The 27,141-nt window shown below is 47.0% G+C and overlaps 1 long non-coding RNA gene across 2 annotated transcripts in view; it reads left to right on the top strand.

Annotated features, from left to right (window-relative positions):
- LOC125327786 overlaps positions 1-22,163 on the top strand; it is a 38,570-nt gene extending 16,407 nt beyond the window's left edge. For both annotated transcript variants that reach the window (XR_007204372.1, XR_007204371.1), the window contains 3 exons: positions 7,827-7,904; positions 11,351-11,489; positions 21,786-22,163. This is a non-coding gene — a long non-coding RNA (uncharacterized LOC125327786). The remainder of the gene's footprint in view (positions 1-7,826; positions 7,905-11,350; positions 11,490-21,785) is intronic.
- Positions 22,164-27,141: the final 4,978 nt, after the last annotated feature.

A 27,141-nucleotide genomic window follows, 5' to 3' on the forward strand; every position in this document is an offset into this window, starting at 1 on the left:
CTTTTAATGGGACGTGGCTGCCACACTCCAGTGAGTGGAAAATCGGGATTTTAAGGAACATTACGGTTTCTGCGGAGAGAGGAGCAAGGCAAAAACAGGAGCCAGGTGTTTTATCTGAGAATGAAGGTCATTATTTGGAATCCAGAAGTTGTGCAAATATCCTGGAATGTTGGCAGTTCAAGGATCAGAAACCTGGCCAAGACCTTTAGGAATTTTGCCAATATTGGCGGCGTTTAACCAGGAGCTGAAATATTCAGGAAAATTGTTGTTCTGATCTTGGATATTGCTGAAATCCAAGAAAAATCCTCAAGTTTTGCTTCCTTCGAAGCTCAAATTCCTTAAATGCATTACATGTCTTTATTTTAAAATATTTGCTGCGTTATTTTAAATTCCTCTTATTTAAAGCCGTTAAAAATGGGCCATTTTGGGGGTCAGAGGTAACAAATTAAAAATCGTCGCATGAGCTGAGCTGGTCCATGGGATGGGTTCTTTTCTTCTCCTCTCAGAGCCCCTTCCCCAAAATTCCCACCTGAAGTTCCTGCTAAATGCAGGATCCAAACTGGATTTCAGGCCTTCAAGTGGCATCAGAACCATGGAAAATCTCAGTGGAGAATTCTACTTCTGGTTAAAATTTCCAGCTCATTTCAAGGCTGAGATTTTCCAGGTCTGGGTGCTAAAGATTATCCTGAATTATTCCTGGTGGGAAGAGGCCTCTCCTCAGAAAATGTGTCCCGTGGAAGTTCTTGGAAATGACGAGCAGGACACCTCCACACCTTCTCCAGACAAACCCATCCCAGCAGTTTTCCAGGTTTTGTGCTCCTGGTGTCCATGAATTTTCACTGTGGGCACCAAAATTGTGTCTGATCAGTGCAAGTGAGGTCATTAATAGAGAATTCCAGAATTTTTGAGGTTGGAAAAGAACTCCAAGATCATCGGGTCCAAGCTGTGCCCAATCCCCACCTTGTCCCCACCCTGGCACTGAGTGCCACATCCAGGAATTCCTTGGACACCTCCAGGGATGGGGACTCCAAACCTCCCTGCCTGATTCCAAAGCCTGACCACCCTTTCCATGGAGAAATTCTCCTTGATTAATGAAGGAATTAATTAAATTTTATCTCACTAATGACATTAATGCTGGCTGTGAATGTGACACTGTGTTCCCGACCTCTTGTTCCCTCCTCTCCAGGTCACCTGGAGGGTGCCCAGTGGCATTTTTTGGGATATGGCTTTGCAGGACTTGATCTGTCTCACCTGCAGAAGGGTCAAAATCCTGCTGGAGACTGGGCTAACTGGGACAAACTGGTATTCCATGTTCCTCCTGTCAGGGACACCTCCAGCTTGAAAATTGGGAATATTCCCTTTTGGATGGGTGAGTGGAAGCACTGAGATCACCCAAACATGGAGAGAAATCCTAAAGTAACTCCACAATAGTTTTGTGATTTGGGATTGGGAATCCTGCAGGGCCAAGGGCTGCAAGCCTGGATGTTCCCAGCCCATCCTGCTGCTGTTGGAGTTCTTTGGACACAAAGTGACCAGATCTGGGTGGGCTGAGCCCATCTGGGGCTCAGACAGCGACGGGGTGGCACTGACCCAACAGGAGGGACCAGGACCTGCTGATACCAATCCTTTGGGATAAATCCTGGAGTTTTTATTTGGATACCAATTCCCTGCTGTGGGTAGTCACTTCCAAGGCACACAAGGAAAAGGAAGGGAAGGCACAAATTGAAGGAATTGCCCTCCAGCACAGGCAGAGCCCAAGTTTTTCCCAATTCTTTCCCATCCAACCTCTCCAGAACTTTATCTTCCTGATAAGGCAGCAGCTGCAACTTGCTCAGGCACCACTTAATGCAGTCCCAAAGGGCAGGAGGAATTTTTTGGAGGGATCACTACTCCCAGCTCCTGGAAAAATAAAGGGAGAGAGTCAAGCAGACTGGATATTTTTTTCATGAAATTTTCTTCATGAAATAGAATCAACATTACTTTTTTCCCTTGTCTGGAGCACGGAGTCCAACCTCCTCTGGCTCAGCTGGAGGTATACGAAGGAGAGAGGGATTTTGTGGAAAAACCAACAAGAGAAAGGGATTTTTGCCAGGGTTTACAACTCCAGAAGGAGAGTGCACAGCTCTGGAGGGAGGCTGGAATAATTAATGGAGCAGAAATTTATCAGGAGTCCCTGGCTGCACAGACACCTCTTGTTCTTCAAATCCTGGATGGAGAACCCAAGTGTCACCGAAACTACAGGAAAAATTAAAACCCTCCAACATTTTTAGGGTTAGAGAATTGAGGCATCGCTTCATTCCGGCCAGGATGTGCAACAGAAATAATTTCATCCACACATTGCCCAGGTTGTGCAGAAAAAATCATTCCAGGAAACATGGATTTTACCAGATTTTTCACATATTTTATACAGTCCAAACCCAGACAAATTCCCTGGTTCGATGTTCATTGGTCCCAAGTTGCGCTGCTCTCAGTATTGGTTTCCTGTTGGATACGGATTTCTTCAACTCCGATGTTAACTCGGTTCTCATTCTTCTTGATCTTTTCCCAGACCAGGTGTCTGACCATGCCAGGGGTGATGTTTGGAGTTGATGGTCATTAATGGTCGTTAATGGTCGTTAATGGTCATTAATGGTTGTCAATGGTCATTATCTTTTGTGTATCTTCTGTGCATCTTCTGTGCTACTCCTAATCTGTTGAGATGTTCAGATCATCAGACCTTGAGTGATGAAACAGTCCTTGGAAAAGAAATTTAAAATTCCTTTCCCCCAGGACAAAGGCAAATGAGACTGACTAAAGTTACAAAAAATTTTAAATTTTGTATCATTTTCCAACAGCAGGGTGACCAGAGGCGTTTCTGGGCACTTCAGCGTTTATTGGATCATTAATAAATGATTTCTGAATGTGGGATAGTGCAGGCTGCAGACTCGGGCAGGGGAACTCATTTTACAGGAGGATCCTTCAAGGGATTATGGCTGCTTTGAGAATTCAGTGGGACCTCCACACCCCCAGCACCCTCAGAATTCAGGTCAAACAGAAAGGATGAGCGGACAAATAAAGAAACACCTTCTGAAGCTGGTGGCAGAAACTGAGGTGCCCTGGGTATGGCTTTTGCTGCTGGCTTTGGCACGAGTAAGAGCCAGACCCCGAGGAGACACTCAATTATTCCCCATTGAGTGAACGTTTGGGATTCTCACCCGGTTAATTCTCAGCACAGTGGGGGTGGAGATAAGTGATGTGTATTTAAAGCCATCTGTGGCCAGAATCCCGCGTCAGTGAAATCTCTGGGACAGGGAGCCTGGGGAGCACAGACACTGCCTTTGGACTTTGCTGATCAGAACATCCAGCCAGGATCACAGGAACAGCGCTTGGGACAGCTGAGCACGGGGGGGATCCACCGCACTCGGGTCAAGGTCTCTAAAACCCCGGAGATTGGGACTTCTCAGCAGGAGGGAAGGATGGGAGACCTTGGCTTTCAGTAACCACGGACTGTGGTTATAGAGACCTCTGGTGATTCTGGGCTGATGGGAGCTGTCATTGCTGCTTTAGGCTGAGTTGTTTCTCTGGATTTCCTTGCCCCACTGGCTGCAGAGACCACGGGTGGAAAAGTTGGGAGGGGGCGTTTCAAATGTTCATTTTTATACCATGCCAGGCATTTAAAGAAGTTCAGTTAATGATAACAAAGGTTTGTGAAGACAAATTGAGAAATAAGAAGAGGAGGGATTGATAGGGAAGGTGTGCGCTGGTGTTGGTACAAACAATCACCCCGTGGGTGAGGGGATGGGTGGGAACGGCTTTGAGATGGGGCTGGATGTCTGTTCCCACTTCCAGCCGTGGGTTTGTTCCAGTTCGGCTCCTGAAACAGCCAAATGGGGCTGCACGAGCTGGAACTTCTGAATTTTGGGGTCAAATGCCAGCTTTAAGGGGGGATGTGGGGCAGGCGGTTCGGGAAGGCTGCACCTTCCGGGTACCTCAGCAATGGGGAAGGAAGAGGGCCCCGTGCAGCCGGAGTTTGGGATAAAAGGAGGCTGCGTCCTCCAAAACCCAGAGAGAGAAAACCCCGCGGGCTGTGGCCCAGGGGGCTCTCTGCCTTTATTCCAGTAAAGTTGCAGGACTCCTCTGTCTCCTTTATGGACACTGGCTCTTCCCAGCGGGATTTTCCACACACTGGGATAGTGGAAGGTGTCTCATGGCAGGGAGTGGGATGGGATGGGATTTAAGGTCTGTTCCAACCCAAACCAGTTTGGGATTCTCTGTGTGTCCTGCAGAGTTTCTTGCCAACAGGTCCACGGGATGCACAAGTGCTCTACCACAGCTCAGGGCTCCTCATCCCACAAAAATCCCAAAATCTGGTTCTTCCTGAACAGTTTTCCCATGGAAGGAGCAGTTCAGGTTTGATTTAATCAAGTCCAGTTTGGGAGTGATGCCCTTCAGGATGCTTTCCAGGCTGGCTGCAGGAAAAGCAGGGAATGTTTGCTCTGCTTAAGTAGGGAAGATTTATATTTCCCTGGCATTGGATAAATCTGCTCCGTTTATTCCAAATTCCTTCCCTAAAGGACCAAGTTATCTTTAAAACAAATACCGGAATAGCTGGTGGGATTTTTCATTCCTGCCAATAAAAGAACTGCAACCGTAGCAATTTATTTGTGTGGGGTTTTATTTCCTTTACTGGGTTAAGGTTTGGGCTCTGGGAACAGGTTGATCCAATTTCTCTCTCCATGTGGAAAGCACTACTCCACAGGCAGAGCATGAAGGACTTGGCTTTCCGATGGATGTGATCTTGACTTTGGTCCGGTTCAGATTCCAGTGAGGACGAGGGAATTTTCAGCTTCTGTGCCTTTTCCCAGAGTGGTTTTCACACAGCCCTAAAGAGAAGCCTTTGCTGGCAGCCACAGAGGAGCATTCCATGGAATCCCACAATGGTTTGGGATGGAAAAGCTCATCCAGTCTCAGCCCTGCCATGGCAGGGGCATCTTCCATTATCCCAGGCTGCTCCAAGCCCCAGTGTCAAACCTGGCCTTGGGCACTTCCAGGGATCCAGGGGCAGCCCCAGCTGCTCTGGGAATTCTATTCCAGGGCCTCCCCACCCTCCCAGCCAGGAATTCCTTCCCAATATCCCATCCATCCCTGCCCTCTGGCAGTGGGAAGCCATTCCCCCTTGTTCTGGAACTATCTGTGCATGTAAAAAGTCCCTCTCCTTCCTTTTTATAAGCCCCCTTTAGGTACTGGAAAAATGTGGGTTTCCCTTCCCCTTCCCCTTCCCTTTCCCTTTCCCTCTCCTTTCCCTTTTCCCTTTCCTTTTCCCTTTCACTGTTCCATTTTCCTTTTCCATTTTTACTTTCCCTTTTCTCCTTTTCATTCCCCTTTTCCTTCTCAGTCCCCAAGGAAACAGCCACAGCTGCTCATCCCATCCCAATCGCCACCAGGCACAGCAAAACCCTGAGAGAACCCTTGGCTTTGGATTCCAAGTGTTTAACATGGCAGAAAGGGAAAGCAATGGCTAAAAGTGGGAGTTTAAAGCCAGATTAGGGTGGAAATGAGACATATCCCAAGGGAAGTTCCCTCTGGAATGATGTGGGCAATGCTGCCATTTCTCCTCCTCCCATCTGGAGGGGCTTGGAGAAGTCCAAGCTGTCGGTCACAGCATGGGAATGATCCAAGTGTCCCATGAAAGGAGGGAGACAGTGATTAAGCATCATTTTATCGGCCATTCCTGGTGGAAGTAAATCAGCATAGCCCTGCTCAGTCCAGGGATTTATGCTGGTCCAAGGAAATCAATCCGTGTATTTATGGGCCTTTGGGATGGAGGTTTTAAGTTCTCCCCAGAAGGGACTCGGTGACATCTCCTGAGGCAGCTCCATGGGCTGAGCTGGACTCACCAAGGCTGTCCAGGGGGATGATCCAGGTTTTGTCCTTGTCCTCCTTTCAGGGGACTCTGGTGGTGGCAGGGGACGCTGGTGGTGGCAGCGTGTCACGTGTCATGTGAGCAATGTCTGGTTTCGGATTAATAAAGAATTCTTTAAAATCATTTTTCTCCCACATAAAACTTCATCCTAGGACCTTTTCTAGGATTAACTCTGGAATTGCAAAGTGTCTTTCCCATGGCTTCTTTTTGATCCAGGGAAATTCTTGGTTTAGTCCAAGTCTGGCATCTTTCTGGGAAAACCGAGTCCCACCAGGGATGGGAGATCCATCTGATTGACCAATGAGTGACATCCCTGCTCATGGCAGGGGCTGGAATGGGATGAGCTTTAAGGTGCTTTCCAATCCAAACCATTCCGTGATTCTGGGATCCAAGGATTCCTTGCTTTTAACAGTGGGTGGATGGATGGTTCCTCTGAGTGCTCGATAGCTTTATCCTGGAGCCATTTTCCAGACAGGAAATGGGGCTCCAGGAGAGCTGGAGAGGGACTTTGGATAAGGGATGGAGGGGCAGGACACAGGGAATGGCTTCCCACTGCCAGAGGGAAGGGATGGATGGGATATTGGGAAGGAATTCCTGGCTGGGAGGGTGGGGAGGCCCTGGAATAGAATTCCCAGAGAAGCTGGGGCTGCCCCTGGATCCCTGGAAGTGTCCAAGGCCAGGTTGGACAGGGTTTGGAGCAGCCTGGGATAGTGGGAGGTGTCCCTGCCCATGGAAGAGCATGGGATGGGATGGAATTTAAGTTCTCTTCCATCCCAAACCATTCCAAGATTTACAATTCCATGTTGTGTGTCTGAAATCAATGTTCAATATTCTCCAGGTGATGCTGAGACCTCCCAGCAGCTTCCCCAATTTTCTATCTTCGCGGTTTTCCTGCGGCAGAGCCGAGACTCTCCGTGAGCCGTTTGAACTCGATCCCAGAGCTCCCTGTCTCGGCTCCAGGAATATTTTCCTGCAGTTTGTGGCTGCAGTTTGCTCCTCAGCCCTCATTAAGGGCAGCCAGGTTGCGGGGTCATTCCTGGGGTGAACACCTCCTCCATTAATGGGATTTTCCTTTCAACCCTGTCAGTATTCCCTAATCGCTGCCTGCAGAAATCAGGGATGTGCCACTTAAATCCTCTCCACGCCTTGTGCCCCCTCAGCATTCTCAAAGGAGCCTCTTATTTACGGAATTCCACAAAATAATCATGTCCTGGAGCTTCCTCGCTTCCAGGGAGAGCCCAGAGCAGCTCTGAGTGTTCAGCTGGACAAAGGGAAGGGGAAGAGTTCACTAGGACACAATCCAGGGATTCCTACACGGAAAAATTATTGGGAGAGGGGACATAAATCCTGAAAAAGGGAGCAGGGAAAAAATACCTGTCAGTGGCTGGAAGGTGAAGCTGGACAAGGAAATTCGGATTGGAAATAGGACCCTGATGTTGCTCGTTTTTAAAGAGGGAATTGGCCATTGGAGCAACATCCCAGTTCTTCCCAGGGCTTTTCCAGGTGCTTCTGTTGCTCCCAAGTCCCTCTCCAGCTCTCCTGGAGCCCCTTTAGGCCCTGCAAGGGGCTCGGAGCTCTCCCTGGATCCTTCCCTTCTCCAGGTGAACATTCCCAGGTCTCCCAGCCTGGCTCCAGAGCAGAGGGGCTCCAGCCTCTCATGGGTCTCCTCATACTTTGGGAGCCACCTGGAAAAATTTTATGGAATAGGAATAAAGCTCTGCCCGTCTTCCCTGAATTTCGACCTTTTCCCATCCCATCTGTCCCAGATACCCCCTCCTTGGCATAGACAGACCACTGGACACCAGTGAAAATCCCTGGATCAGCTCAGACATCTCTCCCCAATCTTTCCAATTCCTCAAATCCCTTTTTTATGATAAGGGGTCCAGTCTAACTTTATTTTAAATCTCTTTTTTTTTTTTTCCAGGACACCTGGAAAAGATCTGGACCTCCACACTAAAGGGTACAACAGCACTGATAATGCCAACTCTGATGCCTTTTCCAGGTGAAATATTTTGGGATGCAATCTGTTTGATTCTCTGGGACCTTTGGGACACAACACCACCGTAGCTGAGCAACTCTTCATTCGGAAAACAGCTGAAATAGAGTTTTTTCCCAACATTTTGTTTATCCTCTGTGAGAATCAGTTTAATCGGGGAAAATAAGAATTTAAAAGGATTTTCAGGTTGCTCTGTCAGCATCGAGTCCCTTTCAGTGCCTGGAATCAGTGATGTGTCCTAGGAAATCACCCTCTCCCTAAATATGGAATACCCTGAGTTGGAAGGGATTCACAAGGATCATCAACTCCAACTCCTGGCCCTGCACAGGACAACTCCAAGAATCCCAAAATGAGTTCTTTCCTTCATTTTTTCTCCTCCCTCTGTCCTGCTGCTAAGGGCACTGATAGAGAGGTTTCATCAATCCAACCTCACTCCTTCCTAATTCCCAGGATTGTGCCAACAGTATCGAGGTCTGGTTTTCCACAACCACTTCTGCACACGGAATTGATGTCGGAATCATGGAATCTTAGGATCATTAGGGTTGGAAAAGGCCTGGGAATATTCCAGGCCAGGTTGGATGGGGCTTGGAGCAACCTGGGACAGTGCAAGGTCTCCCTGCCCAGGGCAGGGGGTGGAAATGGGATGAGCTTTGAGGTCCCTTCCAACCCAAACTATTCCATGGTTCTGTGATTCTCCTTCAGCCAGTGAGAAGGACTGGGGGGCTGTTCCCAAATATTAGGAGGGGGCAACCTTTTATTTGGATCCCTGCTGATCGTGATCCCATGGAAACAGGTTCGCTGCAATCCTGAGGTTTGGCCAGAGGAGGGAAAAAACTCTCTGGAGAGGTGGGGACAATGGGATTATTGAGTTTGGAGGTGCTGGCCAAGGACAGAGTGAAGGATGGAGAGGGAATAAGCTGAGTTTGCTGCTCCTGGGTAGGTCAGGAAGGCAAGGAAATAACCAGGGAGAGGAACCAAACCATGGAAACCAAAGCCATGGAAATAATTGTGGAGAGGAACCAAATCATGGACACCAAAGCCATGGAAATAATTGTGGAGAGAAGGCAAATCATGGACACCAAAGCCATGGAAATAATTGTGGAGAGGAACCAAATCATGGACACCAAAACCATGGGAATAATTGTGGAGAGGAGGCAAATCATGGACACCAAAACCATGGAAATAATTGTGGAGAGAAACCAAATCATGGACACCAAAACCATGGGAAATAATTGTGGAGAGGAACCAAATCATGGACACCAAAACCATGGGAAATAATTGTGGAGAGGAACCAAATCATGGACACCAAAACCATGGGTGGGGCAGTAAACTCTGCAGGTGCTGTAAGAAAGATGTTTGGGGAGGTGTGGGAAAATATCTGGAACCTCTGGATGAGCAGATGATGGAATTTGAAGTGGGAAGATGAATTTTATTGTGGCCACAGTGTTCTGTGAACAGCAAGATCCAGGTTGGAGCATGTGGACACTGAGGATCTTTCTTGGGAGCGTGACCAGAGGCAGGAGCAGATAAACAGGAGCAAAGATCCGACTTTATCCAACTTGGCTCAACTCAAAATTCAATCCCAAAGTTTTGCTTGGGAAGCTCATGAAATTCAAGCGCCCAATTAGCAGCAGCTCTGCAGCGGGGGCTGACGAGCCTTTCGAGAAACGAGTGATCCTTGCAGAGCACGGCGTCAAAGCCAAAGCACTTCACTCCCAAGCCAAGGGCTGCAGGCAGTGCCCCAGCAAGGCAGGAATTCCCAAGGTTTTGCATTAATTGGATTTTTAATGGGTTTCAAAAGCCACTGGATGTGTGAAGCGCTCAGTAATTACAGCGGATTAAGGTGACACTTTGGAAAATGGGTGGAACGAGAACATGAATGAAGCAAACCTTGCTCCGGCCTAATTACAGATAAACAAGGGATAATGTGGATTTGATAATCCTCTGGAATGAATAAACACGAGGATCAGGCTCCACGGATCATTCTTCATGTTGGTAAATCACCTTTAAATTGGGATTTTCTAACACAACAACCAGAGATTGCCCAGCACTGCCCACAGCTGGAGGAGCAAATCCACCAAAATTCAATTTTACCAAGTTATTTCCAGGAAATCCAGAATGATTTGCCTTCCTTCCGTGGGTTTTCCATGAGGAAAATGCAGCATTTTGGTTCCTTGGGAAGGAAAACCTAAAAATAAAAATAAAAATAAAAATAAAAATAAAAATATAAAAATAAAAATAAAAATAAAACAAAAATAAAAATAAAAATAAAAATTTAAAAAATAAAAATAAAAATAAAAATAAAAATAAAAATTTTAAAAACAAAAATAAAAATAAAAATAAAAATATAAAAATAAACCAAAAATTAAAATAAAATAAAAATTAAAAATTTTAAAAAATAAAAATAAAAATAAAAATAAAAATTAAAAAATTTTTAAAATTTAAAAATAAAAATAAAAACAAAAATAAAAAGTAAAACTATAACAAATATAAATATAACAATAAATAATAAATATAAATATAAATACATATTAAATTAAATATTTATATTTATATTTATATTTATACAAAACAGTGGGGTTTTGTAGGACACTGAGGACTCTTGTGAGGGTAAAACGAGTAAATCCTGTGAAAACTGTGGAAAATATTTACACAGATTCTAGGGTTCAACGTGGAAGTGCTCCGATCATATCCCCACACACCCCTAATTGCTCATTCTGCATGCAAATTACATGATTTTAATGCACTCTCATCATAATTACAGCAGTAAATTAGGGGTCATAAGTGCCCATACAAATGTGCCCTACCTGGCTCTTTATCCCTTTTCTTCTCCAAGGTGTTCGGAGCACCAGGAAATAACAGAAGGTCATGGAATCCCAGAATCCCAGGATGGTTTGGGTTGGAAGAGATCATCTCATTCCATGCCCTGCCATGGGTTCTGCCATCCCAGCTTGTTCCAAGCCTCATCCAGAGGGATAAAGGGAATCATTTCTTCTTTTGGGGGAATTGAAAATACCAATAAGGAACTCTTAAAGATTAGGAAAAGTGGCTTCAATTCTTTCTTGGAGGTGTCCAAAGGATGAAGGCAATACTTTTTTACCAGTTTTTTAGGAGAATTTCAAAGATCAATAAGGAACTCCTAAAGATTGGGAAAAGTGGCTCCAGCCCTTTCTTGGAAGTGTCCAAGGAATGCCTGGAGGTGGCACTCAGTGCTCTGGGCTGCTGACAAGGTGGGGACTGGTCACAGCTTGGACTTGATGCTCTTGGAGGGCTTTTCCAACCTAAATAATTCCATGATTCTGTCTGGGACCAAACCCCAAGATATCTGAATGTGGTGAAATTCCTCTGCTGAGGATGATTTTCCCAAATCCCAGTTTATTTCCTGCATCTCCTTTCCTATTTTTATTTCTTTTTAAAAACCTTTCCTTCTGTTTTGTTTTACCTCTGCTCAGAATCGTTCCTTTCCCTCCTCCTGGCAGCTGCATCCCAATCCTCACTCCTGACCTTTCCAAGTCCTCTCGTCTAAAGGTTCCCTTCATTCCATGGCACATCCCAGAATAGCAATGTTCCAGATTAATCCCGGGTTACTGGGTGAGTCATTTTGTTTATTTGTATACAACGTGTTCGCTTTATTCTGTTCTCCCAAATCCAGGGATGAAGAAGGAGCATGAGCAGATTATAATGCCGGATATTTTTATTCCTAGAAGGAGATTATAATGCACATTTCCTGGGGCTGAGGGAGATTGGGATGCTGGAAAAGCTGCCATGGGAAGCAGTCGCCAGCTCTGCATCCATGGAATTAATTCCGGGGAATTTTTCCTGGGTGCTGTGACAGAACCTCTCCCTCCCTTCCCTCCACATGAGGAGCTCTTCCCAGCTCCGGGAATATGGGAGTGCCTATTGGAATATCATTCTATGGGTTTGTTCAGGTTTGGAAGGTGGAATCATAATAATATATAAAATTTTAGGGAAAAATACCCAAGGAAACGTAAAAGCAGGAATCGTGACTCCCTCCATCCGAGCTGACTCGGGCAAACATAGGGAACATCCGTAATTCCTCTTGGAAAAGCTCAGTTAAATTGTTATCCTGGGAGTAGGGGAAAACAAAGAGCAACAAACGCATCCCATTTTTCTCGGTTTGGTGGGATTCGTGGGACAAATCAGACACAGAAAACATCCTTAATCCCTCCTGGAAAAGCTCCGTTAAATTGTTATCCTGGAAGCATGAGGGGGAAAAAAGAGCGACAAAAGCTTCCCATTTTTCCCAGTTTGGTGGGATCTGTGGGACACATCTCCCATGCTCATCCACCCCTCCTGGCCACAGGAATCTGGAACTTGGCTTTTCCCAACAAAAAGGACAGAAGTGACTTCCTGCACCCTGAAGGCTCCCGGTGCACTCGGATAAAATTCCTAAGGACAGGAAATAAGTGGATTCCATAAACCCCAACATGACCCTGCTGCTTTTCCTTGTTCCAGCTGCTGCGGGAGCAACGGCACTTCCATAATTCCATGTTGGAAAGCCTTGTTGTGCTTCGGGAATCTGATGCCAGCCAAACGACCAAAAATAAAGGGAATATTTGATCCAACTTTTCCAGCTCTGGTTCCACTTTGGGAACAGCCAAAAATGTCGTGTGGCCCTTCAGAAAGGACAAAGGTTTAAATTTCCAGCTTTCCCTGCACCTCTCCCTCACTTCCCACTCCATGAGGAGCTTCTTCCCAGCTCTGGATGTCCGGGAGTTTGGGAAGTGCATGTTGGAATCTCATTCTATGGATTTGGTCAGGTTTGGGAGGTGGGACAACAATAACACTTCTGATAACCCTTTCCATGAAGAAATTTTCCCAAATATCCACCCTGAGCCTCCCCTGGCCCAGCCTGAGGCCGTTCCGTCTCCTCCTATCCCTGTTCCTTGGGAGCAGAGCCCGACCCCCCCAGCTGCCCCCTCCTGTCAGGAAATTATGGAAAATTTCCATTATTTCCACCTGGTCGAACATTCTATTCCCGAGCTGGGCAGCAGGGACTTGTCCAAGGTGCTGGAATTTCTTATCCACAAAACTGAAAACCTTCAGCAGGTTGTTGGTGACCTTTGTAGGGAAATATCAGTGGGTACAGCCAGTTTTACCTGGATCACGGAATTCCCACTGGTCAGGAATGAGGATCAGAGCACTTGGTGAATCACGGAATCATGGAACGGTTTGGGATCAAGGGATGTTAAATCCCATCCTGTTCCACCCCCTTCCATAGGCAGGGACACCTTCCACTATCCCAGGTTCTTCCAAGCCCCATCCAACCCAGCCTTGGACACTTCCAGGGAATTCCACTTCAAATCCCAGCTGGAGCAGAGTTGATTTCAGAGCTCATTTAAAAGATGCTGCAGCCGGATCAAACAAGTGGAGATTCCAGAGCCTGACCCCCTTTCCGGAACAGGAGGATTTCTTGGGACAAGGCTGCCTGTCAGGTTCCTTAAAAATCAGTAATTATTGGATTTATCACCACGTTTTCCTGTGGATCACATCCCATTTCCCTGGCTGGTTGCACACAGCCTCACCCTCATCCCGTGCTGGATTTTAGCCTCAGGAGCAGTGGAATTTTCCCATCCACAGCTGGAAACATCCCAGACTATTCGCTGATAAGGTTTGGAAAGGCCTGAGCCGTATTTTCTTCCCTACTCCTGGCAGGAAAAATCAACTCCATCCGTCCAGCAAGTTCCTGCTCAAATAAAGGAATAAAAAAGCTGCATCATGGATATATTACACAGGAAATCTTATTTAAATCCATTTATTCCCTACATTGGGAATCTTATTTACATCCATTTATTCCCTACATTTAAATATAAGTGAGAGCAAGGAAACTGTTTAAAAATTGGCATCATAAACACAGAGGTTTTGTTGTGTTTTCTGTACATCCAATATTTGTTTTACGGCAGAACTTCCCAGGAATCTTGCTGGGAATTGCCAGCAATTATTTCCCTGGTATTTGCTTAAATAGCCCTGAGGTTTGATATTGTTTGATGCCTCCTGAAATATCCTGGGAAAGCACAACTCAGAGCTCTGTGGCTGCCCAGAGAGGAATTTTTATTGCAGAAAACTGGGAAGTAATTCCACATCCCTCACTCCTGCCAGTAGTGGGAGAGTGCAGGAAAAGAAGACCTTTTCCAGCAGCCTCGTTGTCCATGTCAGGGAAAATTTTTAGGTGGGACAGCCTGAAAGGCATGAAGAGATCAGGGAAAAAGCAAAAAACATATGGAAAAACCACCTGTGGGATGCTCAATCCATCGATATCCTACGAGAGATGTCTTCCCTCCCTTCCTTTCTTCCTCCCTTCTTCTTTTCCCTCTTGGTCCTCCCGCCCCATGGATGTGATAAATCCATGCCCACATTGCTCTGTGGGAAGATCTGACCTTGCTTTGGGATGTCTGGAATTTTTCGGTGTTGTTTGCAGATCCTGGGGAATGTTCCAGCCTTGAACTGGGCCTGCAGGGATACCCGGACACACCCAAAAAATGGGATTTAGGGAATTTCTCGGTTTGGCTTTTGCAGATGGAAAGGTTGGAGGAGAGAAGGCTCCAGGGAGAGCTCAGAGCCCCTTGCAGGGCCTAAAGGGGCTCCAGGAGAGCTGGAGAGGGACTGGGGACAAGGCCTGGAGGGACAGGAGCCAGGGAATGGCTTCCCAGTGCCAGAGGGCAGGGCTGGATGGGAGATTGGGAATTGGGAATTGCTGGCTGGGAGGGTGGGCAGGGGCTGGGCTGGAATTGCCAGAGCAGCTGGGGCTGCCCCTGGATCCCTGGCAGTGCCCAAGGCCAGGCTGGACATTGGGGCTGGGAGCAGCCTGGGACAGTGGGAGGTGTCCCTGCCATGGCAGGGAATGGGATGGGATTTAATGTCCTTCCCACCCAAATCCTTCAGGAATTCTGTGAAATGGACCTCTCCCTTTATTCCATACTGCTCCCTTTTAGTACAAATAAAACAATTGTCCCTTCCATAACACTTCTTACTAATATAAAGAGATATAAAAAGGATTCTTTTCATCTGATTTTTTAATTCAGACTTTGAGTATTTAAACACTCAGCTCATTTAAAATCTGCACCCGTGGGGTGCTGAGCAGCAGCTGTGGGCAGTGAATAACCTGAACATGCTCAGCTGGACTTTTAATTATATTCAAATAATATTAATTTAATTGCTTTATCTTATACGTATTTAAACATGTCTTTATTTATCATTGAACAGAAGGAATTTCTGCCCCCACCACCACGGCCTGTCCATATTAATAATTTGGAGGATTAACATTAAAAAAACCCCACACACAAATCCAGCTTTGTTTGGATTGTTGAATTGGGTTTTTGAATCCTCCAAACCCAAGGTTTCCAAATTTTTTGCAATAAATTCGAGTCAATCCAGACTGCAAATATTTATTGCTGTCCTCAGAGCCATCAGCAGAGCTTCAGTCAATAAAAGATGAGAGCTCCGAGGCCAGGAAGTGGTTTAAGATCCCAAAAGACGATTTATTCCGTGAGGAAAGAGCAAAACAATGTCTGGGAGGGGGAAGTTCCACGAGATGTTGTCACAGAGGGTGGTTCCACCTGGAATAATGCCTGTCCTGGGAGATGGAGTCTTTGGAATTCCCAAAGGGTTGTTGGTATTTGGTGCCATGGGCCTCATCCTGAAGAAATGAGCTCTGAAAAGGAATTCTGGTCAACACATTCCCAAAATCCAGCAGCACATGGAATTGGTGCTGCTCACACGACGTTGGCTGGGAGCAGATCCACGATGCACAATTTGTGTCCACTTCCAACATTTCCAAGGAGTCAGCTTTGGATGGAGGGCTGCAGTCAAGTCTCCACCTCATGTCAGCGTTGCTGTCACAGTGTCCCGGCCAGATTTGTTCCCACAGGCTCAGAGGGGGCACGAGGCACATCCGTGGTCCCTGTTCCTTGGAAATTTCCTTGGAACATCATTTTCCTGCTTTGGCTGCTGCTGCTTTAGAAATAACTTCCCCTAAACCCATCAGTGGGGCTGGAATCCAGACTGGTTTGGGTTGGAAGGGACCTTAAAGCCCATCCCATCCCACCCCCTTTTCCATGGGCAGGCACACCTCCCACTGTCCCAGGCTGCTCCCAGCCCCAATGTCCAGCCTGGCCTTGGGCACTGCCAGGGATCCAGGGGCAGCCCCAGCTGCTCTGGCAATTCCAGCCCACCCCTATCCCACCCTCCCAGCCAGCAATTCCCAATTCCCAAGATCCAACCTAATCTCCCCTTTTCGATCTTAAAGCCATTCCCTGTGTCCTGTCCCTCCATCCCTTGTCCCCAGTCCCTCTCCAGCTCTCCTGGATCCCCTTTAGGCTCTGAAAGGGGCCCTGAGTTTTCCCTGGATCCTTCTCTTCTCCAGGCTGAACAACTTTCCTTTGAAACTTGGAATGGATCTGGCTCCATCCAGGGAGATGCAAATTGCAGAGGCCAAGATTTTCCCAATTTTTCCATGTCCTCACCCGTGGAACGATCCCTGCCTCGCTTTCTTCACTCCCCAAGGAATTCTGTCCCCAGCCCTCCTGTCCCACCCTTCCTAATCCCCTCTTTTCCATCAGAACAGCACCAAGGAACTTCTTTTTCTCTCTTTTTATTTTCCAACCCCACTCAGGCTTTACATGTCGAGGTCCTAATGAGTCAGGGACTCAAATCCCTCCGGTTTCTGGGAGAGACGGCAGCACTAATGGCCATGCTTTGGCTTAATTGGGAGCCTCATTAAATATCGGAATATTCAAGCCCCTCAAGAGCTCTGAAGTTGGTGGGCATGTCGTTATGGCACACGGCAGCAGCAGGTTGTTCCACAAATCCCCCCAAAAATGGGATTATAAAGCAGCTGGGGATTTGTCCACTCTGGTTTTAGCTTTTTTTCCTCAGATTATTTTAAGTAACTTTGGATGTTGTGAGCTTTTTGTGTGTCTGAGCTTTTGGGAAGTTTGTGAGGAGCCGCCGGGGGCTCTCCTTGCTGGGATGGATGGGATTTATCCGTCATTTATCCGTTGTTGCAGCCCCTGCTTCAGCTCCGCCAGATGTGATCCCTCATCTCTCCCTAAACGTTGACCTTCCCCAAATTTTCCGAAGCCAAACACGAGACTGCATCGAGTTCTGAGGTGTTAAGTGAGGAAATGTTGGGCTCAGCAGAGGAGAAGGATTTGGTTTCAGGGATATCAATGGAACAGGGAAAAGCTGATATATTTTATATTTTATATTTTATATTTTATATTTTATATTTTTATTATATTTTCTATTTTGTATTTTATATTTTATTTTCTATTTTGTATTTTATATTTTATATTTATATTTTTATACTATGTTCTATTCTATACTTTTATTTTCTGTTATATGTTAAATCTTATATTTCATATTTTATATTCAAAATATTTTTACGATATTTAATATTTTTATTCTGTATTATATTTCATATTATATTATATATTTCATATTTTCTATTTTATAGTATATATTTTATATTATATAATATATTATATTTTATATTTTATACTTTATATGTTATATGTTATATTTTATACTCTATAATTCATATTTAATATGTAATATTTTATATTATATTTTATATTTTGTATTTTATATTTTATATTTTATATTAGACTTTATGTTTTATATTTTATAATTTATATTTTATATTTTATATATATCATATTTTATATTACATTTTATTTTATATTTAATATTGGATATTTTATATTTTATATTATATTTTATATTTAGTATTTAATATTTTATAGTTTATAGTTTATACTTTATTTTATATTATATTTTATATTTTATAATTTTTTTTATATGTTATATTTTTTTTTTTACATTATTTTCATCAGAGCAACACGGCCACAAATCTGAGCTCAAAACCCGAGATTTTGTTCTTCAGAACACGAATGAAACCAGACGTGTCCCCTCAGCCAGATTTCAGTTTCTGCAGCTCCCAAAACTTGTTCATTTACCCAGTGAACCAGAGCCCTCGGAAAACTAGCTGGGAACAAGGAATTCCAGCCATCCTGAGGAACAGAACCTCATCCCAAGCCCCAAACCCCGGTGCTGGGTGTCCTGCTCCAAGTCTGGTGCATTTTGGGGGATGTTCCACCAATCCATGACATCTGTTCCATCCAGGCTGGAATTCCTTGCCCCTGGAATGCACAAACACCACTTTTAATTGCTAATAAAGCCAAAATTTGTCCACTTCCCTGCCTGAGAGGTGGTACCAGAGGATCCAAGATCCATGATCTGGGGAAACTTCATGGACAGGATGGAGCTGGGATGATCTTTGGGGGTCACCAAACCACCTCAGACATTGTGGGGCTTCCTGTTAAAAATTAACTCAGCTCCAGCAGACCCACATGGGCAAAGGCACTGAACTGTGCAGGAAGGAGGGGAAAAGGTGTTAAAATGCTTTGATTTTCCAAGAGTGGGTGGAGAAGTCTCAGAAGGAGGAGGAAAGGAAGGAAAAATTAATGAGCATTTAGGCAAATAAAGATGGAACTGCGCCTTTTGTTTGCAGTGCTGCACAAATCTGCGTGAGCTGCTGGGATTATCGAGGGCTTGATGATTCATTTATCCAACAAACCAAACGTATTTGATAATCCAGGTTTATTCTGGGATCAGCTTTATTGTTGGAATATTGACTCTGGCCATGAAAGGAAACCCGGTGCAAAATGCAATTAGAGATTTGTCCATTTTTATTAGGTTTTGATTAGATTTTGATTTAGGGAGTGAAATGAACTCTGCAGTCCCCTGCTCTCCCTTTGCTCTGCAGGGCCACAGACACCAAGTTTCAGAGAATCTTGGAATTCCAGGAAGATTTGGATTGGAAGGGACCTTAAAGCCCATCCAGCCCCACCCCTGCCATGGCAGGGACACCTCCCACTGTCCCAGGCTGCTCCCAGCCCCAATGTCCAGCCTGGCCTTGGGCACTGCCAGGGATCCAGGGGCAGCCCCAGCTGCTCTGGCAATTCCAGCCCAGCCCCTGCCCACCCTCCCAGCCAGCAATTCCCAATTCCCAATCTCCCATCCAGCCCTGCCCTCTGGCACTGGGAAGCCATTCCCTGGCTCCTGTCCCTCCAGGCCTTGTCCCCAGTCCCTCTGCAGCTCTCCTGGAGCCCCTTTAGGCCCTGCAAGGGGCTCGGAGCTCTCCCAGGCTGAGGAAGTTCCACTCCCAACCCCCGTGAGGGAAAAACTTCGAGATTCCATTGCCAGCGGGATGGGGAGCCTCAGTAATTGGGATAAAATCCTTAATGGAGCAAGGGGTGGAACAAATGAAGCCTCGGGAGCAGCTGGAGCAGAACGAAGGGCAGCAGAGGGGCCATCAGGAGGATTGTGCTGCCTCAGCTGCTGCAGGAGCAGCACTTGGCACATTTTGGGGAGGCAGCGGGGCCGAGCTGCTGAGCAGAAGTGCAAACCCGCAGCAATCTGGGTGATTTAGGGCCCACACTGCACATTCCTGTTGGTTAATAGTTCCTGCTTTGGTTTCCAGAAGAGGCTGGAGATCTTAAAAAGAGCAATTTTTTGAGGCTTTCCGTGGAACCTCAAGATTTAATTCTGGTCTTAAACAGCTGGGCACAACCACTGAGCCAGGTCTGTTTCGGTGTGGAATTTGGGGCATCATTTTTCCCAAACAGCAAAGAAATCGCCCTGAACTGAACTGGAATCTGCTCCGGGGCCCAGCAGCGGCACCAGAGCCACGGGCAGGGCCTGAGGCCGGCAATTGCCCTGCACAGGAGGCAGAACTGCTGCCCTGGGCAGGGCCCGGGCTGGAACAGAGCCCAGAGAGGGGCTGGAGCCTCCTCCCTGGGATATTCCAGAGCCCTCTGGACACGCTCCTGTGCCCTGGGCTCTGGGGTGGCCCTGCTGGAGCAGGGAATGGCACCAGTGACCCTCTGAGGTCCCTTCCAGCCTGACCCATCCTGGGATTCTGGGATTAGTAAACCAAAAATTCCAAATGTCTGGAGCCATCCATATTTCCTGCCCTGGAGCATCCCTGGAATGCTCCATGGGTCCTAGAAATCAGGGAAAGGGGGAATATAAGCCAGAAGCTCACCCATGGTTAATATTTGCTCCCTTTTTTTCTCCAAACCTTTTCCAGACTGGTTTATGATTTTTGGGAAGCTGGCTGTGCCTTTTGCCTCCATCCAGAGTTTCTCCCAGATGAAGATCCACGCTCCAGTGTTGGATCTGTGCGCTAAGGAAAAGCTGTTTTGGCCTAGGGCAGCAGGAGGAGATGGGAGCTCCCTCCAGATCCCTCTCCAGCTCCGTCAGGATGGAGAAAGCTGGGAACTGAGGCACAGAGGGTGGATGGGAGCCCAGATGAGCCATCAGTCCCAGGCGTAGCCAGGATCACCGGCATTCCTGGCAGGATTGTGCCTGCAGCTGCCACCACTTCACTGGCTTTTCATGGAACCAGCTGTTCTGAGCAGGAATTCTTAGGAATTTCCAAAAAAAACCGGGAGAGAAAACACCTTTTTTTGGCATGAACTGACTCTCCAACGAATCACAGAATCATGGAATAACCTGAGCTGGTTTCGCAGGGATCATCAGTCTAATTCCTGATCCTGCATGGGAAACCCCAAAATCCCACCCTGCTCCTCCTCTGAGCTCTGGGATGGATTTAGGAACCCACATTTAAAATCAAATCCTTTTCCCACCTCCTCCCCGCATCCTCCACTGGATCCTGGCTGGCACTTGATGCTCTCCAAGAGATTTTCCCAACTCTGCTCCTCAGCACCGGTACCTGGAAAACATTTCCATGGACACTGGAGGCAACCCTCACTTCCTTCCTTTCAGGAAAGACACAGAGCTGCCTCCTGACAAATAGGAAATGTCATCGATATTCCCAAAATTCACTGCATTAAGGATTTAAGGAGGAACATCCCATAATTAGACGGGATCATCTATTACGGGAACATCCCATAAAAATGGGAACATCCCATGATTAGATGGGATAAACCCCCCTCCAAAGTCACTCTTCCCTGAGCCCCATTTCCTTCCTGGACCCGGTTCCAAATCCTACCTGGCATTCCCCAACGGATTGTGCAGGAATGTGAGGCTGATCAAAGGAATCCTGTGGAATTTCTTGCTTGGGAAAAATATTTACAAAGGCAAGGAAATCACAGGCAGCTGGAAGAAACCAGAGGCTGCAGCTTGTCTTTGCTGGAGGCTGCTGGCAGTTTGTTTTCAAATAGCAAATCCTGCCTCAGGCCTGACCAGAAGAAGCAATAAAACCTTCATTTTTGAGGGAGGAAAAGGGAAATAGGATTTTTAAAGCCATTCACGGTTGTTGGGGACTTTTTACTTCTTGTTGTGAATAATTTTTCCTTTAAAGAGAACAGAAAATATAAACTCTGCTGGGACGAAAGGCTGGGAGAGCTGGAAATGTTCACCTGGAGAAGGGAAGGCTCCAGGGAGAGCTCCGAGCCCCTTGCAGGGCCTAAAGGGGCTCCAGGAGAGCTGGAGAGGGACTGGGGACAAGGCATGGAGGGACAGGAGCCAGGGAATGGCTTCCCAGTGCCAGAGGGCAGGGCTGGATGGGAGATTGGGAATTGGGAATTGCTGGCTGGGAGGGTGGGGAGGGGCTGGGCTGGAATTGCCAGAGCAGCTGGGGCTGCCCCTGGATCCCTGGCAGTGCCCAAGGCCAGGCTGGACATTGGGGCTGGGAGCAGCCTGGGACAGTGGGAGGTGTCCCTGGTGGAAGTGGATGGCATTTAAGATCCCTTCCAACCCAAACCACTCCATGGCTCTTTGATTCCATGAGAATTCCATGAATTAATGACCAATCCCTATGAATGACTCCTCTGCTTTAAAAAAAAAATAAGAATCTGTAAATTTGAATTCACCACTTCTCTCCATCTTTTCCCATTTCAGAGGAAGGAAAAAGCCAGGGATGCTGGTTCTGGAAAAAAACTCTTGGTCATGGAATGATCCCTCCAGACAATACCAGGAACTTGGGGAAGGAAATCTCAGGAGCAACACTGGGAAAGAAATACAAACATTTCTCCCCTGTTACACCTCAGTTTATGTCCATGGTGCCCCATTCCCATTATCCCACCACCAGATGTGGACGGGGTGAATTTGACCTCTCCAGGACTTTTTGGAGCTGGAGACCATAAGTCACCCAGGGAGAAGAGTCCATGGGTGCGGGCAGGACACTGAGCAGCAAATTAAAAATTGCTCTGAAAATTCCTTCTGCCTCATTTTGTTTGGAAATCAAGAAAACCCCGATGTTTTCCGGAGGTCTTGGAAATCAGCCGTGTGTGGGAAAGCTGGAATTCCCTCTGGAGGTGTCACTTCAGAGTTTAGGAATAGCAAAAGCTCAGACAAAACTGAGTTTACATCAGGCTGGGCTTGTGCCCACCCAGAGCCTGGCACGGGGCACTCTGGCTGCTCCCAAAATGTCTCAGATGTGTTGGAAAATGGCAAAATAAAGCTGAGAGTGAGCTGGGGTTGCTGTGCTGGGGGTGCTTCACCAGGAAAACGCAGGAAAAGGTTGTAAAAGACAAATTCCCATCTTTAGAAGGAGTTTTGTTATCAATTCGAATATGGGATTTGTCTGTGAGTAATGAGGTCTAGTGGGTGACCAAGGGTCTGGGTGGGGAATGCAGAGGAAGAGTCAAAATCAAAGGGAATTTGATTCCCAGCTTCATCCCTCAGGACCAGAAAGACATGGAGGGGCTGGAGCGTGTCCAGGGAAGGGAACGGAGCTGGGAAGGGGCTGGAGAATTCCTGAGGGAGCTGGAAAGGGGCTGGAGAATTCCTGAGGGAGCTGGAAAGGGGCTCAGGCTGGAGCAAAGGAGGCTCAGGGGGGACCTTGTGGCTCTGCACAAGTCCCTGACAGGAGGGGGCAGCCGGGGGGTGTCGGGCTCTGCTTGCAGGGAACAGGGACAGGAGGAGAGGGAACGGCCTCAAACTGCTCCATGCAAGGTTTAGGTTGGATATTAGGGAATTTTTTTCTTGGAAAAGGCTGTCCAGCCCTGGCACAGCTGCCTGGAAGAGTTCAAACAACACACAGATGTGCACTTGAGGACGTGGTTTAATGATGGTGCTGGTTGATGTTTGGACTTTGTCTTAGATGACTTTTCCAACCTGAACAATTCCATGATTCCGTGATTCATTTCGGGAATAGGCTTACCCAGTCTGCTGCAGGATCTGCCTGCACCAGGACTTGCCTATGGATCAACCATTCCCACTTCCAAGGTTTGGCACTCATGAAATATTCAGAGCTTTCCAAGCAGGTCAACAAAAGGATCTGAGGGAAGTCTCCGGTCTGACGTCACGCTTGAATGGCTCATTCCCAGTCCTCTGGGATTGTTTTCCTTCCACTCTAAGTAAGGATGGAATAATCAATTTATGATGAAGTTTGTGCTGTCCAATATTCCCAGTAATTCAATTTGCCAGCTGGAAGCATCCGAGTCATTAATCACCTGTTCTGTGCTTGATACTCCTTTAATATTTAACACCAGGAGAAGGCATTTGTTTGTTTAGCGATGTCAGGGACAAACCAGCTGTGATGTTAATTCAGCCCAGACAAGAGAGATGAAAACATCTTTTCAAACTGCTTCAAAAAGGAGTCTGTTTGTCCAAAGGAAGAAGAGCCACGAGGTACAGGGAATAAATCAAGTCAGGCTGAAGCTTCAGAAACGAGAAGAGCAAAAGAGAAGAGCCCTCGTTCCTTTGTTGGTGCCCAGGACAGATTTTTTCTAGGCTGTGTTGTTTAAAACTGGATTGAGATGCCTCTTCTGAGCAGAGAAAGGGCAAAATTTTATCTTATTTTGGGCCCCACATGACAAGAAGGACATGGAGGGGCTGGAGCATGTCCAGGGAAGGGAATGGAGCTGGGAAGGGGCTGGAGAATTCCTGAGGGAGCTGGGAAGGGGCTCAGGCTGGAGCAAAGGAGGCTCAGGGGGGACCTTGTGGCTCTGCACAAGTCCCTGACAGGAGGGGGCAGCCGGGGGGGTCGGGCTCTGCTCCCAGGGAACAGGGACAGGAGGAGAGGGAACGGCCTCAGGCTGGGCCAGGGCAGGCTCAGGGTGGACAGCAGCAGGAATTTCCCCATGGAAAGGGTGCTCAGGCCTTGGCAGGGGCTGCCCAGGGAGCTTTGGAGTGCCCATCCCTGGAGGTGTCCAAGGAATTCCTGGAGGTGGCACTCAGAGCTCTGGGCTGGGACAAGGTGGGCATCGGGCACGGGTGGGACTCTGTGACCTTGGAGCTCTTTTCCAACCTCAGGGATTCTGTGAGGTTTAGATTGGACAGTTGGGAAAATTTCTTCCCTAAATAGATTGTCCAGCCCTGGCACATGGACAGGGTGGAGTCCCCATCCCTGCAGAGATTCAAATCCATGTGGATGTGGCACGTGGGGCCATGGGGCAGTGGTGGCCTGGGCAGTGCTGGGGAATAGTTGGAGCCCATGATCTTCAAAGGCTTTTCCACCCTAAACAATTCCGTGATTCCATGATTCTGCCTCCTTAATTTGTGAGTGAAATCCCACCCTTCCCTTGCAAGAAGATGCAGGAAGGCTCTGAGGAGCTCTTTTGCTCCTGCTGCCCTTTATTCCAGGCAAAATCCAGCAAATCCCACGGGATCAGAACAAATAATGTTGGCCCATCAAAAACACTGCGTCACAAACAGTTGATATTCCCAGGGATTGGTCCCTGCGCCCTGCAGGACCTCTCTGGGGACATTTGTGCCCTCACAGTTGGGTCCTTCAAGGCTGGTGTTGGGCCTGGTCCTTCCCTGAGGTTCACCTGAGGACAGCCTGGGCATGGAGTTGAGGTGAAACCACAACTCAGCTTTAATTAGCTTGGCTCCAGACTTCATTACGGATCAGGAACACGAGCCAAGCCCATCAGGAGCTGTTTGAGGGAACCCAGGCTGATGTATTGGGCAATAAATTGAGTAACACCTTCGAGATCCTGCAGCAAATTGGGCTGGCATGAAGGACACCGAGGGATATTCCCACTGCAAACTGGGCTGGCATGAAGGACACTGAGGGATATTCCCGCATGGAAATGGCTCCATTGTCCCACAGTCTGTCCGGGCATAGGGTGGAGGATCTGGGCCAAAGGAGCTGATCCCACAGCCCGCTCTTGTGGAAGGGGTATAGGAGTCCCAGAGCTCAGGGATGTCTGTCCCAAATACCCACAGCTGGATGGAGCCATCCAAGGATTGTTGGTGACACTCCTTGGGAAAGAGCAGGATGTGGCTGGAAAAGGCAGGGCAGCACTTTTCTGGGAATGCCATCCCTGTCCTGGCTCCCGGAGATCGGCGCATCCCAGCACCGAGCAGGAATGAGGCTGGGAAGTGCCCATGGCCTGGAATGGGATCGAGACCATCCCAGATTCCAAAGCCTCCGACTCATCCCCAGGAAGGTCTGGAAGAACGGACTGAGCACAAGAACTAATTTTTCCCTCAGGATGGGGAAAACTCATCCCGAAAAAGGTGCCCCCAAATCCCGGGAGGAGCCCCAGGACCCTGCACATCCCATCAGCTGGATCAGCGCTGGAGCCAGCACTGCAGATCTCCCTTTATCCCATTTTCCCTCTCTCTGTTCCCTTTCACCCCACCCTTTATCCAAACCCCACTTCCATGGGCTCATCCCAGGAGATCAGGGACCATCCAACACCAGTTTCCATCCCAAGTGTATAACTTAATTATAAAACTTCGGAATCTTTGGTGGAATTTTGTCATCCCTTTCAACCACAACCATCTACAAATCCAGGGTGCCTCCTTCCCTTTAAGGATGGGTCACCAAAGCTCTCCCTGCCCACAGCAGGGGGTTGGAATGGGATGGGCTTTAAGGTCCCTTCCAACCCCAACATTCTATGATTCCATGATATATGGACACATAGAGTGGTTGTTGACATTTAATTTCAAGGAAAGAGGAGTTTTTGGTGACTATTTTTCCCCTTTTTTCTTCTCCGTGGAGGCTGCCCTGCTGAGGGCCATTCCAAAGAAAATACCACACTCTCCAAAGGAGATTTTTTTGTCCTGGGAGAAGGGAAAAAAGGGTAATAAAACTCATGGAGTATCATTAACAGGATAGGTTGAACCACAGGGAACACATCCAGAAAACAAAGGAACAGACAATCCCTGCTAGAGTTAAATGAGGCAAGAAACAGGGGCACTTAATGTTCTCCACTTCCAATTAAAATCCCCAGGAAGAACCATGAGAATTCCTTAATTCATCGTTAAACGCTCCTAAATATTCCCACTCCTTCTATTTTATTCTTTATCTGGCAGATTCCTTGTCATATTAGCAGCCGTGTGAATTATGATCGATTATTTGGAAGCCTTGATGTAACAATTTCTCTGTAATTAGTCCTGAAAATTTGAGGTTTTTACCATTATTTGTAAGGTTGTATTAAATGACTCATCTTGGATCTTTCTGTAAAAATATTCTCTGGAGATGTTTCCTCCAAAATCCGGAGCCGCCGCCACCCAAAGGCAATAAAAGCCAGAAGGAGCAGGGAAAATATTTCAAATATAAATATTTCAAAGTAAAACTCATTCTGAGAAAAAACCAGTTTCCCAGAGGGTTTCCCTCAATTTGGGTCTTTTGGATTGATTAAGACACAGATAAATGAGTTGGAATTGTCACGCTCCTGTGTAAATCTCCCAAATTTATGTCAGAAAAAAAGATTTCCCATTTTTTCTTTTAGGGGAAAAGCTTCTCCTAATGAAATAGCACACCTGCTGCTCCAGGCTAATCCTCTCCGTGGATTTTGACCTGTAGACACAGGGAAATTCCATCAAAACCTGCTGTGGAAAATGGTCTTTGTGCTTTTCTCACTCACGTTTCCCTTGCCTGGAAATGATGAAGTTGTGGATGAAACAAACCCAAGGAAAAAACTCTTTCAATCCTATCAAAATAAAAAATGGGATTCCTGATGTCCCCACTCGCAGGTGGTGGGAGCAGAAGGGGAGAATCGTGGAATCATGGAATATCCTGAGTGGGAAGGGATCATCCCGTTCAACTCCTGGCCCTGCACAGACACCCCAACAATCCCACTCTGTGCTTCCCTGGAGGTGTTGTCCAAACGCTCCTGGAGCTCTGGAATAAGGAGAAGGTCCAAGTCCTTCTGCTGACCCTGTACTTGGACAATTGAAGAAGAGCCCAAAAATGCAACGTGTGACATCCCTGGGAAGAGCTTCTTCTCCATCCAGGACATGGGACACCAATTCCTCTCCAATCCAAGGTGTCTGTGGCAGAAATGGACTTCCAGGG

Source organism: Corvus hawaiiensis, chromosome 6 (genome assembly GCF_020740725.1).
Source record: "Corvus hawaiiensis isolate bCorHaw1 chromosome 6, bCorHaw1.pri.cur, whole genome shotgun sequence".
NCBI classification, from domain to species: domain Eukaryota; kingdom Metazoa; phylum Chordata; class Aves; order Passeriformes; family Corvidae; genus Corvus; species Corvus hawaiiensis.